Consider the following 16,241-nt stretch of genomic DNA (forward strand, 5'->3'; position numbering starts at 1 on the left):
GGGAGAAAAATCAATATATCAGTAATTCATGACATGTGAAAATTACATGATCTACTGTCTGTCTCTAAACTAAGTCGTATTGGAGCGCTGTCACACTTGTTCATCTGCACACTGCCCACAGCCTCCTTCCTGTCACAATGGCAGATTTGAAAAGTTCCATCAGAGACCCAGGATTACCCACAAAGGCTAAAATACTTCCTTATCGGGTCCTTTACAGAAGTGTGTTGACCTCTGCTCAAAAAATTTGGAAGCCTTGTTAACGTTACACCAGGGTTTGTTTGCTGTTGAATTTCTCTTCATTTAACTTGCTAATCAGGTTTTGCAGCTGCAAATGGGACTTATTTTTTGCAGCATTTCCCAATGCCACTTGACTGAAGAACCCTCCTTTTTACCGCATGTTTCATGCCTTAGACATTTTGAGGAACTCTGACTTTGGAAATGCCATCCTGGAGCACAGGCCTTCAAAGTGGGGGTGCACAAACTTAATGAGAAGGAACGAGAGCTAATGATGAAACTTAAGATATCTGTGAACAAATTGCAAGGGTGGCCCAGGTGAAAAGAGGGTTTGAGTTCTAAATGTCTCTCAAATTATACCCACGGGAAATATAGATGGCCCTTCCTTGGGAATATACCAAGGCAGAAATCCAACGTTGAGGAAAGAAATTTTCTATGTACGAAATAATCCCACCATCTTTACACTGTAAAAAAGAAATGGTAATTATAAATTAGAGGAAACGCCACAGAAAAAGATTAGCTATGTCAGTCAGCAGAGTGTTTGGTAAATGTTAACACTAAATACGCTAAGCATGAGCTTTCTATTCCAAAAGCCTTGGAAAGTCAGGGAATGTTATGTAACAACCACCATTATCATTTCACTTGGCATTTTAAGATAGGAGCAGGCTGTTCTTTCTGAAAAAAAAAAAAAAAAAAAAAAAAAAAATTCTCCTTTTGTGAAATAACAGCGACCTCCAGTGGCAATCTTGTTACAGTGTAGTGCTTTATATTTTCTCAAAGTCCAAAAAACAGTAAGTGATGTGCACACTTCCCCAGATTTTAAATGTGAATCCATTTATTTAACGAATATGTGCTGAACACCACTCTGTTCAATGGAGGGGATAACCTTGGGCAAAGAGTCAGAAGACATGAGCTGTAGAGCAAATACAAGAAACTGAAAGCTGTTTGACTCTGGACAAGACCCCTTGTGACTTACCTGGTCTTGATCTTCTCACAGCGCTGTTTTGAGTAACCATGAAACTATAGGTAGAAGCCGTCTTTATATTATGATGCACACTGAAAATGGGAGGAGGTCATATGTTATTATCACGCATGGTTCCTTCCTTAGAGTTTTTATAAACAAGTCAATAAAGTTGAGATACATGGGATCAATATAGGGATGGGCAGCAGAGCAATTCAGGCTAACGAAGAGTAATAGATTGCCTTCTAAAGGCTAAAATAGGAAGTCAACTCTGAATGGACTGAGGAAAAAAAATCACATGAAGTCCTTCTAGACTGGTGAATTCAGAGGTGGACACCATTGGCTGTCACTTCTTTCCCTAGTCGCCCTTACTGATAGAGCCCCAGTTTTGTTCTGGGGTGCACCCTCCTGTGTACTATGCACCACTAGTGGCTACGTCAGTCATACTTTGACTCTCCTCAGTGACTGGATTTAGCCATGGTTATATGACCCAACCTAGGTCTTCTTTTTTTTTTTTTTTTTATTAAAAAAAAAAATTTTTTTTTAACGTTTATTTATTTTTGAGACAGAGAGAGACAGAGCATGAACGGGGGAGGGTCAGAGAGAGGGAGACACAGAATCTGAAACAGGCTCCAGGCTCTGAGCTGTCAGCACAGAGCCCGACGAGGGGCTCGAACTCACGGACCGTGAGATCATGACCTGAGCCGAAGTTGGACGCTTAACCCACTGAGCCACCCAGGCGCCCCAGCCAACCTAGGTCTTCTTGAGGGCAACAGCATGCATGGCCATGCTAGGGAAGATTTTGCATGCTATCTATGAGAAATACACACACCTGTTTTTGAAGGGATAGTGTTGTGTTTGTGTGTGACACCTGAAACTTCTGCAACTGTTTGTGTCTATGAGAGGAAACATGATGACACCCTAAAGGGGGCAGAGCAGAGGGGCAGAAAGGACATTGCTGGGTCCTTGACAGCAATGTCACACTGTGGACTTAGCCAGCTCTGGAGGTCACATGAGCTATTAAGCCCATTGTTGTAAAGTCATTTTTACTGGGAAATTACATGAGTTGCTGCTGAAGGCATCCTTACCTTTTTCACAAGGTGTTGCCCCTCTGGGGCCCCTAGGCTTGGAAATAACCTGGACCTCAATGGGTTCCTTTCTTTCTTTTCCTTTTTTCTTTTTTTAAAGTGAAAGCAAGCATGTGCAGGGGAGGGGCAGAGGGAGAGAGAGAGAGAGAGAGAGAAAGAGAGAGAGAATCTTAAGAAGGCTTCATACCCAGCACAGAACCCAACGCAGAACTCGATCTCACAACCCTGAGATCATTACCTGAGTCAAAATCAAGAGTCAGAGCCTTAACCAACTGAGCCACCCAGATACCCCATGGGTTCCTTTCTTTCAATCATCCATAGAGGATTCTCAGAGAGTTACAGTTGCATATAATGTACACCATAATTCTCACATTAGTGGAACAACAGAAGTTCAGCAAAACAAAAACCTTTATGAAGGAGAAGGTAGTGGTACAATATCTGAGTAGGATGAAGGATGACATCACTCAGCATTTATTCTTGTGAACAGGCATGCAGTTCCTATCTCCCGTCCCTAGATACCAGGCATGGAGGTGGTTACCTCTACTTACCTTTAGGCTTATTGATTGGATCCAATGAGATATTGCATCTGAAACATAGGTTCTCATTGAATGTGGTTTTTTTTCTATTCCTTGTCTTTACCAATGTATATTCTTTCATCCAACCTAACTTACCAAGACCTCACCTTCTAACCCAAGCTTTCCCCAAATTAAATTCACCTATTAATTTATGTCCCCTTTGAACTCAAGTCTGTGGACTGCATTTTAAGTACCACTGCTTAAGTTTTCTGCTGCAGGTGGGCATATTCTCTCTCTCTCTCGGTATATACCAGGATTGCAAGGAGGTCAAGCAAGGCAGAGATTTGGGCCTTGACTTATGTGTAAGTATGTGCGTTCTCTGACTCCTCTCAACTTCTCTCCAGTCCCCCAATATTTATGCTTCTGATCTAAAGTCACTACCAGTCAATGGAGACAACTGCTTGCCTTAGTGACCCTAACATGACAATGTGGAGCTACAGACAGGTGAAGGAAGGGCAGAATGACCTTGCTCTTTATTATGCAGGCTGCAAAGTTCCTTTTTGGCTTCATAAAAGCCAGTTCCTCTCCCACAGTGGGGAGGATTTGGCTGCTTACTGGGAAGGACAAAAATTGGAATTTGGCCAAAGAACTGATAGCACTGTCACCAGACCCAGAATCCTGGTATATGTCAACGATTGAGGCAGAGCTGTCTCTGTCACATGCTCTCCGGACCTACTCGAAATAACTAGTTTAATAGCAAAGACTTCCTGAGTGTCTTTTTTTTTTTGTGCCTGGAACCATTCTAAGTGTGTACTCATTTACTACAGCAAACTGATGAGGCAGATGTAATGATGATCTCTGTTTTACTCACGGGGACACAGAAGCATAGAGAGATAAAGACACTTGTCCAAGAGCAGATGACTCGTACGGGGCAGACCAGAGATTCTACCTCAGGCAATCTTGCTCCAGAGCCTGTTCTCTCAACCCTGCATTAAACCACATCTGAACACACAGAGTGTCATTGCCGCACATCTCCCCCAGTGAACTATTGATCTGTTCATTAGGGATGTGGGAGCACCCACTGTTGTGCAAAGAGCAGGGGGTTCAAAGACAAATTAGACACCATCTCTGCTCTAAGCAACACCACAATGTGGTTGGGAAACCAATAGAAAAATAGGTCATGGAGATCTTACATCCCTCTGGACTATTTTTTGACTTTGTTTGAGAGAGACAGAAAGCATGTGCACATGCACGTGAGCAGGGGAGGGGCAGAGAGAGGGAGAGGGAGAATCTCAAGTGGCTCCCTGCTGTCAGAGCAGAGCCCAATGTGGGGCTCAAACTCAAGAAATGTGAGATCACGACCTGAGCTGAAACCAAGGGTTGACATTCAACAACTGAGCCACCCAGGCGCTTCTAGACTATTCTTAATCTACTATACCACTATCTTCTGGCGTAAAACAACTGAAGGTGTTTTACCTTTATTGTTTTATTAAGTATTAGTTTGTTAGAGTTACCAGAACAAAGTACCAGAAGCTGGGTGGCTTTCAACATGGAAGTTTGTCGTCTTATAGTTCTGGGATCTAGAAGTCCAAGATCAAGGTGTCAGCAGGGGTGGTTTCTTCTGAGGACTCTCTCCTTGCTTTATGGATGACCATCTTCTCCCTGTGTCTTTACAAGGTATTCCCTCTGTACCTGTGTCCAAATTTCCTCTTCTTATAAGGACATCAGTCAGATTGGGTTAGGGCTCACCCTAATGACCTCATTTTAACTGAATTACCCTTTTAAAGACCCTTTCTCTAAACACAGACACATTCTTAGGTACTGGAGTTTGGGACTCCAATATGTGACTCTGGGGGGTGAGTGGGGGACACAACTCAGCCCATAACTTGCATTAACTCCGACCAACTTCTCCTGATAGTGCCTTGACATTTTTAATGACAGTACACCCCCAGCATTTGTAAGAATTGAAAAACTTTCTCAGCCTAAGACAGGAAAAGAAGAATATAATTATGCATACTGTAAGCAAAGTGTATAATTAAGATGTTGTGAATGATTCCTGGGGACATGCTTTTGGTTATTCAAAAACACAGCCTAGAATTGTTTTCACAGGCTAATTTGAAGTGCTTCTCATCACAGGATATTACATATATGTGCAGCATGAAGTGAAGTTTATCCTAATAACAAAAATACAGTTTGAACTGCCCTTTTTTAATCCCCCAGAAGTGGTTAGTGTATCTCAAACATCTTATAGAGCAGAATAAAACTGAGAATTGGCCCTAAAAATGAGGATAGAGCAAATCGAAGGGCTGGGAAGACCTTACTACATAATTTATAGTGAGATCCATTATCTACATCAGCAAAATAGAGGGCAACGCTTCCTGTGAATAAATTTCACTTTATTTTGATACATATAAATAACTAAATAGTAAAAGAACAAATGGATGACATTTTGTGATTTGCAATGTGCTATATTAAAGTCATCACAGACTGAAATAATAGACAGTCCATATTCATTATTTCAAGAGGGCAGACTATTCCCTCCTAGACTAATTATTTAGCTATGTTAAAACTTAATAACTTTAAAAAAGAATTCTCATGTTTTCCTTTCATATAACTAGCAAAATTTCACCGTGTGGGTGTTCAACCCACCCTCCAGTGACACAGGCAATAGAACTGAATTCCTAAGTGGCTTTCATCTTGACATTGTGTTACCCACTGAAGAGTCCCTGTGGCATAATATAATTCTCTAATAAAACTTCACAGTTCAAACCTTCATGTATTTCTAATGATTCATAGCAGCATTTCCCAAATTGCTTGAGACGGACTAATTGCATAAAAGCCATTGTTAAAATTGAGTAAATGACAATTTTATCCCTGTTACTAAACTACATATTTCTTTGGACAGAAATGAAAGATTTGTAAAAGGACACTTGGCAGACTGACATCATGCTTATTTCCGAGAATTAAATATTTCCCAACAATATCTATCTGTTAAATCCATTAGAACAGCTTTTCATTTCTGAATTTTCTGTGAAGAATTTCATTTTATCATGGCAACACATCGCCTTCGTCAGGGAATTTCAAATTATTTGTAAATACCAATGTTATAAAGAAAATCATGCCCCTTACACAAAATCCTGAAAATTTGGCACCCAAGGGGCACAGAAAAATTTAAAATAAACAAACAAAACCACTCCCATAATGCTGGAATTGCTGTATTCTGTTTCAAGGTAAAATGTTAGGTTAGATAATATTTCAGTTTTCTCCTAATTCTAATATTACAGCAACTCTCTGATTCTTCCAGATTATTATCAACCTACCTAGAATAGTGTATTTCAAAAAATTAAGTGTTGACTTAAGTTACTCTTGTCATAACATTGTTTACATATGTTTAAGTATAAAACTGGGTTTCTTCTGTGCTATTTTTACAATTCTTTAACAACTGTAAAAAACCAAAGCTTATTTGCAAATCAAATAATACAAAAATTAATTTAATATACCTGATTCATTAATTCATTCATTCATTCATTCCAGAATTGTTTACTGAGTGTGTACTATAGTCCAGGAACTAATCCAGGTCCTAGAGTTACAGCAGTAAAGAAAGTAGATGAAAATCCCTGCCCTCTTAAGATTTAAATTCTGGTGGTGGGAGGGTAAGAAGGAGAGGAGAAAGACAAAATGAAATCAACTGTATACTATGTTAAATGGAGATCAGTATGGGAGAGGGGGAAGTGCAGGAAAGGAAGTGGATAATATAAGAGGAGAAGTATCCATTTTCAATGAAGTGAACAGGGAAGCAAAGATTTGAACAAGGTCTGGAGAAGGTGAGGTGGTGAGCCACTTGGATACCTTGGAGAACAGCTTTCCAGAGGGAACAGCCAGTGAGGAGACCCTGAGGTGAGAGGCATCCACAGGGAACACAAGGAGGCCTGTGTGGCTGCAGTGGAGTGAACCAAGAGGATGTGAAGGGACATGGGGACAGGGATGTAGGGACGTTGACTGGGGCCACATAGGGCATTCTGAAAACCTTCCTTTTTCCCTGAGTGAGATGGAACACCACTGGAGGCTTTTGAGCAAAGGACTGACACTACCTGTCTTCTGTTTTAGCAGGATTACTCAGGCAGCTGTGTCAGGGAGGCCAGGGTAGAATAAAAGCTATTTCCAAGGGGCATGATTTTTCTGGAGCAGCATTCCTTGAGTCTCTCTTCTCCCTGTCTCTGACTGATGAGATTGGAAGAAAAAATTAGTAATGTACCATTAACCCTTTCCTCTCCACTCTTTGGAATCTGCCTGCCTACAGAGAGGGTGTGGTCTGCGTGTCTCCCTCAGCCATGCTGTGAGCTTCAGTGAGGCAAGGTCTACCCTGCAGGGATGTTCTCTTGTTCTTTAAGGGGTGAATCGGCTGGCTTACCACAGGGAGGAGATGTTAGCAGGCCCACTTGGCTGAGATCGCACTACTTTGGCCAAGACTGCTATGTTTTTACCAAAACCCATTTCCTCTAGCTTTTGGACATAGAACTAGACTGAATTCCCCGCTTTCCCAGTCTTCCTTAGTGTTAGGTCAGGCCTCGTGGCTGAGGCAACCAAATGTGAGCTGAACTGATGTGAGCCACTTCCACTACTGGCTCATAAAAACCTCCTGTGTAGTCTTTCACAGTCTCTCTTTCCAGCCTATTGACCGGAAGTAGAGACTTCAGGAGAATGTTCCAAAACCCTAGAGGATGATGGAGTCACATTATGGAAGATCACTGAATGACCAACCATATTGATGGGCACCTACCAAACAGGAACATCCTTAATGGATTTCACATGAGCAAGAAATAAACTTTTGTTGTATTAAGCTACTAAGATTTTGGGGTTGGTTTTTTAACAAAACAGCATTACTTATCATAACAAATACAGTCACATTCTCCAGAGAGTTTTTTTTTTTTTTTTTTACCAGTAATAAAGCTAAGATACTGCCTCCACCTGTCTGGATCCTAGTCTACCTCTCAATTTGTTTTAATCTTGAGTGGAAAGACTTATTTATCGATTCCTTAAACCTCCAACAGATTGTACTGTTCTCTAGGTGCAGATAATAAACTTGTCTTGTGTGAGATATAGGACCTATAAGATGGGCACCAGCAGAGCTATTTGGTATGTTTCCTATCTAAGAGTGTTCCAGATTTTGGCTAATATTCAATGGCAACTTTGTGTAGGGAGCCGTGTACAGTCTCATTCCAAATGTTGATTTTTTTTTTTTTTTTTTTACCTTCGAATTACATCCTCAACAAGTTTTTCTGTGAGCCGTATCACTGGTAATTACAGTTTTTGTATATCATTCCTAGGGACTTCCTAGGGACTTCCATTTTCATTCAAAAATGAGAAGATGGGCTAACCTATACTTTAAGGATAGTTAATTTGTATTATATGATCATACATGGTGACTCCTTTTCCTAAACAACGAAATTAAAATTCTCTGAATGATGTGGTGAACAATTTTTAAATTAAGCAAACAATTATTATTATTATTATTATTATTATTTGTAATCATATAATAATTGAGGTTGGGATAAAAAGTGTTGGAGAAGGTTTCAGTCTCTACAAGGAATGTTTCACCTGCAGATGTTTTTCCTCCCCAGGGTCAAAGTCTCTATTATTTAGATCCACAGTGTGATGTGAATTTAAATTGCTTTGACTCAGTCCAGTGGACCAACTCTGTCTCTGACTCATTAAACGCATGTCCCTCAGTAATATAAAATAGTAAATTCAACTGTTGGTTAGATCACATCTCCTCTTCCTGAGTCCTAGAGAGATTTAATCAGTGAAATTAAGTTCTCCTCTCCAATGTGTCAGGAAAAGGGACCAGCAAGAGGCTGTAGGTGGGAGGCAACAGGGCACTGAAAATGTCTGACACACTGAGGCAGCTGATGGTTGCTGTTCATCTGTCCTGACACAGCGATATCCTGACAATCGGACTCCTCAAATCTTCACAAGATCTAAAAGTTGGGAACCTGAACCATGGTAGACCCTGAGCATTGGATCTTCCATAACATACATTTTTCCATATAGGCCTTGACCCATGAGAGACTTTTTTTTTTTCTTTGAGAGAGAGGGTGCAAGTGAGCAAGGGGGAGAGAGAGAGAGAGAGAGAGAGAGAGAGAAGGAGAAAGAGAAAGAGAAGCTAGGCTCACAGGCAGAGGGGCTCATGTTTTTACTCAAAGCAGGATTCGAGCTCATCTGATGTGGGACTTAAACCCATGAACTCGAGATCATGACCTGAGCCGAAGTCAGATGCTTAACAACTGAGCCACAAAGGCACCCAAGAGACTTCTATTTTGGGTAACTAGATGACATGATTTGTCTTTCCTTTTTTGTCTATACACCAGATAATGAGATTTTTCTCTTTCTTTTTGGAATACCTGGTTTTAAAGATTATTCAATTTAGTGTAGCCATGCCAAATACAGCAAGAGTTGAAATACACAGTAAATCACTGGCCAGCCCACAGAAGTTACTGTGTGATAAATGGTCAACTATACTATTCACAAGAACACACACACACACTCACTCACTCCTATTAATTGGAAATGATCTGTGTAGATTTTAGTTATATAGCCTGTTGAGTTTCTTAAAATTGTCTTTATAATAGCTTTATGTTTCTTTATTGCCTCCCTCATATTAAGCTAGGCTTCATAATATTTTACACTTTGCATGTTTTTATTAGTTTCATCTTATTTATTTTAAATGAAAATATTTCTAACTCAATTTGTATTTATTTATTCATAGGCCAGTGTTTATTTTCTTTTTGTCACCTTAACAGTATTTTGTAAACTATTTAAATTCTATACAGTTTTAGCTGCCATTTAAAAACTTATATAACACACCTAATTTCGGTAAAGTTCAGGAAATTATTTAGCTAATTATGAACACTGACCATTGTGGGAGTTGAGGTATAACAGTTATTACCCATTATTATTGTTTTAAATACTCACTTTTCTTTTCTCTTTTCTTTTCTTTTCTTTTCTTTTCTTTTCTTTCTTTCTTAGTTATCCAAATTATCCATGGTTCTCAGCCTGGATTGCTTTTACTTTATTTTTTTTAACATTTATTTATTTTTGAGACAGAGAGACAGAGAGAGACAGAGCATGTGGGGGAGGGTCAGAGAGAGAGGGAGACACAGAACCTGAAACAGGCTGCAGGCTCTGAGCTGTCAGCACAGAGCCTGATGCGGGGCTGGAATTCATGGACCGCGAGATCGTGACCTGAGCCGAAGTCGGACGCCCAACCGACTGAGCCACCCAGGCACCCCAACCTGGATTGCTTTTAAAATTACCATCATCAGAGCCCTAACTCAGGTCAACTGAATCCAAATCTCTGCAGCTATTATACAAAAAGAAAAAAAAAAACAAAGAACCTTCCTAGGTGATTCCAGCATGTAGCCAGGGTTGAGAATAATGGTTTATTCCAAAGTTTGAGATCTGGACCTAAATGATTTGAATGTTCTCTTTCCTGCAACTATCATCACCAATAAATCTGAGGATGTGAATTGAGAAGTAAAATTTAAGAGTAAGGCACCTGGGTGGCTCAGTCGGCTAAGCGTCTGACTCTTGATCTCAGCTCAGGTCATCTCATGGTTTGTGAGTTTGAGCCCCCTGTCTGGCTTTGTGTTTACAGAGCAGAGCCTCCTTGGAATTCTCTCTCTCTGCCTCTACCCCACTCATGCTCTCTCTCACTCCAAAAAAAAAAAAAAAAAAAAAAAACTTTAAAAACAAATCCCCAAGACCACTCCTATAGTTGGCAAGAAAGTTAAATATAGACAAAACAAACACGTATATGAATATGTATATGTATATGGGCATATATTTTTATTTTCTATCTAGTAGTGATCCTTGCCAACTATTTGCTTAAATAGCACAGGAATGATCCCCACTATAGTGCATTACACGTTTGGGATCCTCATTTAATGCCTCATAAGCTGCTGTAATAGCAGAAGTAGTAATAAGTTATAGTGGTAACAGTATTTACTTTGTGTTTGCTATGCACTTTTGAGAATTTGAGCCTATTTTGCAAATATTTTTATTATTTCCTTTTTATATGCTCTATAGTAATGTCTCCATTGTATGCCTTCATTTGAGTTTTATAAAGGGTCAGTGTTGAAATATCCATTTGTGCATGACTGTGTATTTTGCAAAAAATATAGAGACATTATTATTATCCTACAATAACCAATATCAGTGAAAGTGATTATATTGAAATCAGTTATAAAGAAAAAATATATCTTTTAGGACAAATTGTCTTTATTCTTTTATCAAACAAATAAAAAACTACTTAATCCAATGTTTCCTTCTACACCCTATTAGGAAATTTTGACCAAACTTAGCACTCAAGAACAGTGATTAAAACATTCTTGTGCTGGTCACATTTATCTTTATACTCTTTTTAATTGACTTAGTTTTCTCTTTTAATTGGCCTAATTTCTATTACATTTGATTTTATAAATCTATACCAATTGTTTTCTGGAATAAGCACAATGCAAATGTGAAATAAATGTCTTAAATGGCCAGGATTGTCTTTCAATCTAGACCTTACAGAAATTTCCATTTTTAAAGTTCAAGCCAGAACATATATTTTTCTGTCCTAATATTTATGCCTATAAATACTATACTATCACATTTAATGCTTAGCTGAAGCGGCATGTTTTTGTTACTGGTGGTACCTTGATTAATTAGCTTGTCCCTTCCTTCTTCTTTCCTTTCCTTCCTTCCTACCTTCCTTCCTTCCTACCTTCCTTCCTTCCTTCTTTCTTCTTACACATATTTATTGAGAATCTACTAAGTGTCAGTCCTTTCTAAACATAGAAATATAGATAAGCTCTCTGCTTTCATGCCATTTATTTCTAGTATTTAGGAAAGAACTATATAGCTCTATAGAAAATATTGTCCAAAGTAAATAAGTATGCCTTTTCTACATACCCTTTTATGAAAAAATGTATATATAATTGTCCCATCCTTATCTTTTTTCACAAAAGAATCATCTCTATCATAAATTTTCTGGTGCCTAGACATATTTGTGCCCCTAAAAGCATTAGTAAACATCAACTACAAAATTCAGCGCAATAGCCACATAGTCTATTATGGAGGCAATCTTTTTTTTTTTTAATTTTTTTTAATTTTTATTTTTTAATATGAAATTTATTGTCAGATTGGTTTCCATACAATACCCAGTGCTGATGATAGACATTTTTATTTTTTTTATTTTTTTGTCTTTCTTTTTTTTTTTTTTTAATTTTTTTTTATTTTTTAATATATGAAATTTACTGTCAAATTGGTTTCCATACAACACCCAGTGCTCATCCCAAAAGGTGCCCTCTTCAATACCCATCACCCACCCTCCCCTCCCCCCCCCCCATCAACCCTCAGTTTGTTCTCAGTTTTTAACAGTCTCTTATGCTTTGGTTCTCTCCCACTCTAACCTCTTTTTTTTTTTTTTTTCTTCCCCTCCCCTATGGGTTTCTGTTAAGTTTCTCAGGATCCACATAAGAGTGAAACCATATAGTATCTGTCTTTCTCTGTATGGTTTATTTCACTTAGCATCACACTCTCCAGTTCCATCCACGTTGCTACAAAGGGCCATATTTCATTCTTTCTCATTGCCACGTAGTATTCCATTGTGTATATAAACCACAATTTCTTTATCCATTCATCAGTTGATGGACATTTAGGCTCTTTCCATAATTTGGCTATTGTTGAGAGTGCTGCTATAAACATTGGGGTACAAGTGCCCCTATGCATCAGTACTCCTGTATCCCTTGGGTAAATTCCTAGCAGTGCTATTGCTGGGTCATAGGGTAGGTCTATTTTTAATTTTCTGAGGAACCTCCACACTGCTTTCCAGAGCGGCTGCACAAATCTGCATTCCCACCAACAGTGCAAGAGGGTTCCCGTTTCTCCACATCCTCTCCAGCATCTATAGTCTCCTGATTTGTTCATTTTGGCCACTCTGGCGTGAGGTGATATCTGAGTGTGGTTTTGATTTGTATTTCCCTGATAAGGAGCGACGTTGAACATCTTTTCATGTGCCTGTTGGCCATCCGGATGTCTTCTTTAGAGAAGTGTCTATTCATGTTTTCTGCCCATTTCTTCACTGGGTTATTTGTTTTTCCGGTGTGGAGTTTGGTGAGCTCTTTATAGATTTTGGATACTAGCCCTTTGTCCGATATGTCATTTGCAAATATCTTTTCCCATTCCGTTTATGGAGGCAATCTTCTACATAAAATTCACGTTCATCCCTAAATAACTGGACTGGGATTCTCAAAAACAAAGAATCATTAAGAACTAGAATCCAAAACAACTGTATAGAGTATGATAATTGCTAATTGTAGAATACTTCAACAAAATACAAGCTTTATCAATGTGGCATAGCTGCCGGTAAGTGGATTGGGAAGGCTGGTCAGATACATACTGTGAGGATCCCAATTGTGTTTTGGAATAATGGCTTTTGAGCAAATGCATGTCAGATTACAGATCACAAAATCTTATCCAGTCAAATGGTGGTTATAATTCTTAACAAAAGAATAAGCCCCATATATCCAATATGGTGAAGATTTTGCTTCCCCCCACATGCTTTGTCCCCCCACCCCCACCCCAGCCAAGAGATGGGAAAGGTAATAATTGAAGGGTCCCACCCCCTCCTAGGGAGGGTATTCAGGGGAAGTATCTCTGAGAAGGTGGAATTTAAAATTAAAGACAGAAGCATTAGCCCTGTGAATGGATAGGGAAAGAGCATTCTAGATAGAGGAATAACGTGCAAAAGCCCTGAGGAGAAAGGGACTAAAGCTTGCCACATTTGAGGATCCAAAAGAAAGCACTATGACTGAGGTGTTTAAGGGGAAGGTATCAGCCTCAGGAAAAGCAGGGACAGATCACAAAAGCCATAAACTCATTTAATGAGGTAGTGGTGACAGACCCAATCAGATTTATATTTTAAATTCACCTTAACTGCTGTGTTGAGTCCCGTGGAGGAGGGAAGCCCTTATTCTGGTTGGGAGACTACGGTATTCATCTTGATGAAAAGGGCTGGTAGGACTGAACTAAGGCGGCAACAGGGGACATGGAGAGGAGAGGGTAGGCTTGAGACTTATTTTGAAGACTGAATTAACAGAACTGCCCGATGAATTACATAAATGGGTGGGGTGAGGAAAATGGAGGAATTAAGAACAACTCTTGGCTTGAGTACCTAAGTGGGTGATGGTGCCGTTTGCCATATAATGATCATAAGACTGGGAAGAATTAGGAGCTCAGAGTTTGACTTTACTTTTGTGATATCCATAAATTATCAGTATGGACATGTAAATGAGGCAACAGGATACATGTGTTTGGGGGTTCCAAGAAAATAGATTCAGGCGTCTTCAGATCAAAGATGAGATACCTACAAATGGAAGGAAATAGATTCCCTAAATAGAGTACAAAATGAAGAAAAGGGGCCACAGCAACATTTGACTCTTAGGCGCAGAGTCCTAGGGCCCCCCAACATTTACATATTAAACTGAGAAGCCAAATAGTACTGAGGATATCAAAAGAGAAGAGTGTCCCAAGCAGAAGGCTGTGGTTGACCATGGCAAGTGTTGCTGAGGTTACATAAGGTGAGGACAGAAATGTTTCCATTGGATTTGGCAAAACGGTGTCTTTGGAGACCAGAGACTTTTCAGTGAGTGGCTGAGCAGAAGACAGAATAGAGTGGGTAGAGGACGGAATGGGGTGACAGTTACTATTGCCATTGCTTCTGAAAAGTTCTGCTATGAAAAGAGAGAGGAAATGAGGTAGTAGCTGGGGGAGCAGAAAAAGTTTTTTGCTTTCATTTTGTTTTTTTTTTTTTTGAGAGAGAGAGAGAGAGAGAGAGAGAATCTTAAGCAGGCTCCACACTCAGCACATAGCCCAACTTGGGGCTCAATCCCACAACCTTGGGATCATGACCTGAGCCAAAACGAAGAGTTGGATGCTCAACCGACTGAGTCACCCAGGCGCCCCAGTAGGAAAGTGTTTTAGGTGATATTTGAGCATGTTTATGTGCTTATACTCCAGTTAAAATGAATTGATTAATAATGTGGGAGAGGAAGGGGATAATTCTGAAAGCCAAGTCCTAGAGAAGGCAAGAGGGAATAAGATTATGAGCAAAAGAGTTGGCCTTGATAGGCTGGAGGGTGTTTTCTGCATTTAAACAGCAGTGAATGATAAAATGGGGGTAAAAGTAGATTGTTTTTTGATCAGATGGGGGAAAGATGAGAAATTTTTAAGTCTTCCTTTTTCTCATTCAAATTTGTGGTGGGATTGTATACTAAGAATAAGAAACTAAAATATTTAAAGAGGAGTGGAAAGTGAACTGATAGAGAAACATGGTAGCATTTCTGGGAAGGGCCAATGTGGGCCTTACATCCTACATATAAAGTTAATCAGCTCAGTAGTGACATCTCTGATAATAAATGATAATAGTAGACGTGAGTGGGAACTCTCCTTGACTCCCGTCACCCCAGTGCTCTCCATGGTGTAACTGGATGAACTGGCTGGCCATGCTGGTGTCACCTTCCTCGAAGTTTCATTCCCACCATACTCAAAGAGGAAATCATTTCCAAAGACAGAAGGCCTCTTCTTTTGTCAAGAGCACTGAGCAGCTAGAAATTCCAAGTAAGTTCTTGGGATCCATTTGGAGACCCTAATAGAGTCAAGCCTAAACAGCAACAATAACAGGAAAGGAAATACACAGTCGTATGCAACCTGTTTAAGAGAATCATTAAATCCACAGAAAGGGAGAGTTGGAAAGGTCTGTAGAAATCGTCAGTTCTGACACCCTCTTTTTGTAGAAGAGAGAAGAGACTCTGAAGGGATTGTCTCAACTGTCACGTTAGTCACTGGTAGCACTGTGGCAAGAACTCAGCCTGGATAACATACATAACAACAGGCAGAGGGCCCGCTTATGAGGGAAAATACACAAACGTTATTTTCTATCCCTTGTTCCTTTTTGGTGTCCTCACTTTGTGGCGGAAGAATCAGTCAGTGGAAATACATGAATGCTGTCGTCTTGGGAGGGGTCTCTATTACTACAGCTCAATGGGTGTTTAGGAATTAGTATCAAGAGGAAAGTATGCCCAAATGAGTGATTAGTCGTCCGGCAGACTTGACCTAAATAGCAAATTAGGCACCGAGCTGGGATTAGGACCTGACACCAGTGCCCTTCAGGCCTAAGTCTGTCTCCCTCAATTGTGCCGGTTGCTGTTCACCCATCCAGTGGCAATGGGCTTCATCAGAAAAGGGAAACTATTTATAAAAGCATCCCTCCAAACAGCCAAATAGAAAGGGCAGGAAAAGGCCTGGATTCTTTCCCCTTCAATAATTCTGACAAAGTATCATTGAAAGCTGCTTGTGTCTAACAGCAGTCACGGTCGGTCAGCATGCAATGTTCTGAATGTC

This window comes from Panthera tigris, chromosome B1 (assembly GCF_018350195.1).
Source record: "Panthera tigris isolate Pti1 chromosome B1, P.tigris_Pti1_mat1.1, whole genome shotgun sequence".
Lineage (NCBI taxonomy): Eukaryota > Metazoa > Chordata > Mammalia > Carnivora > Felidae > Panthera > Panthera tigris.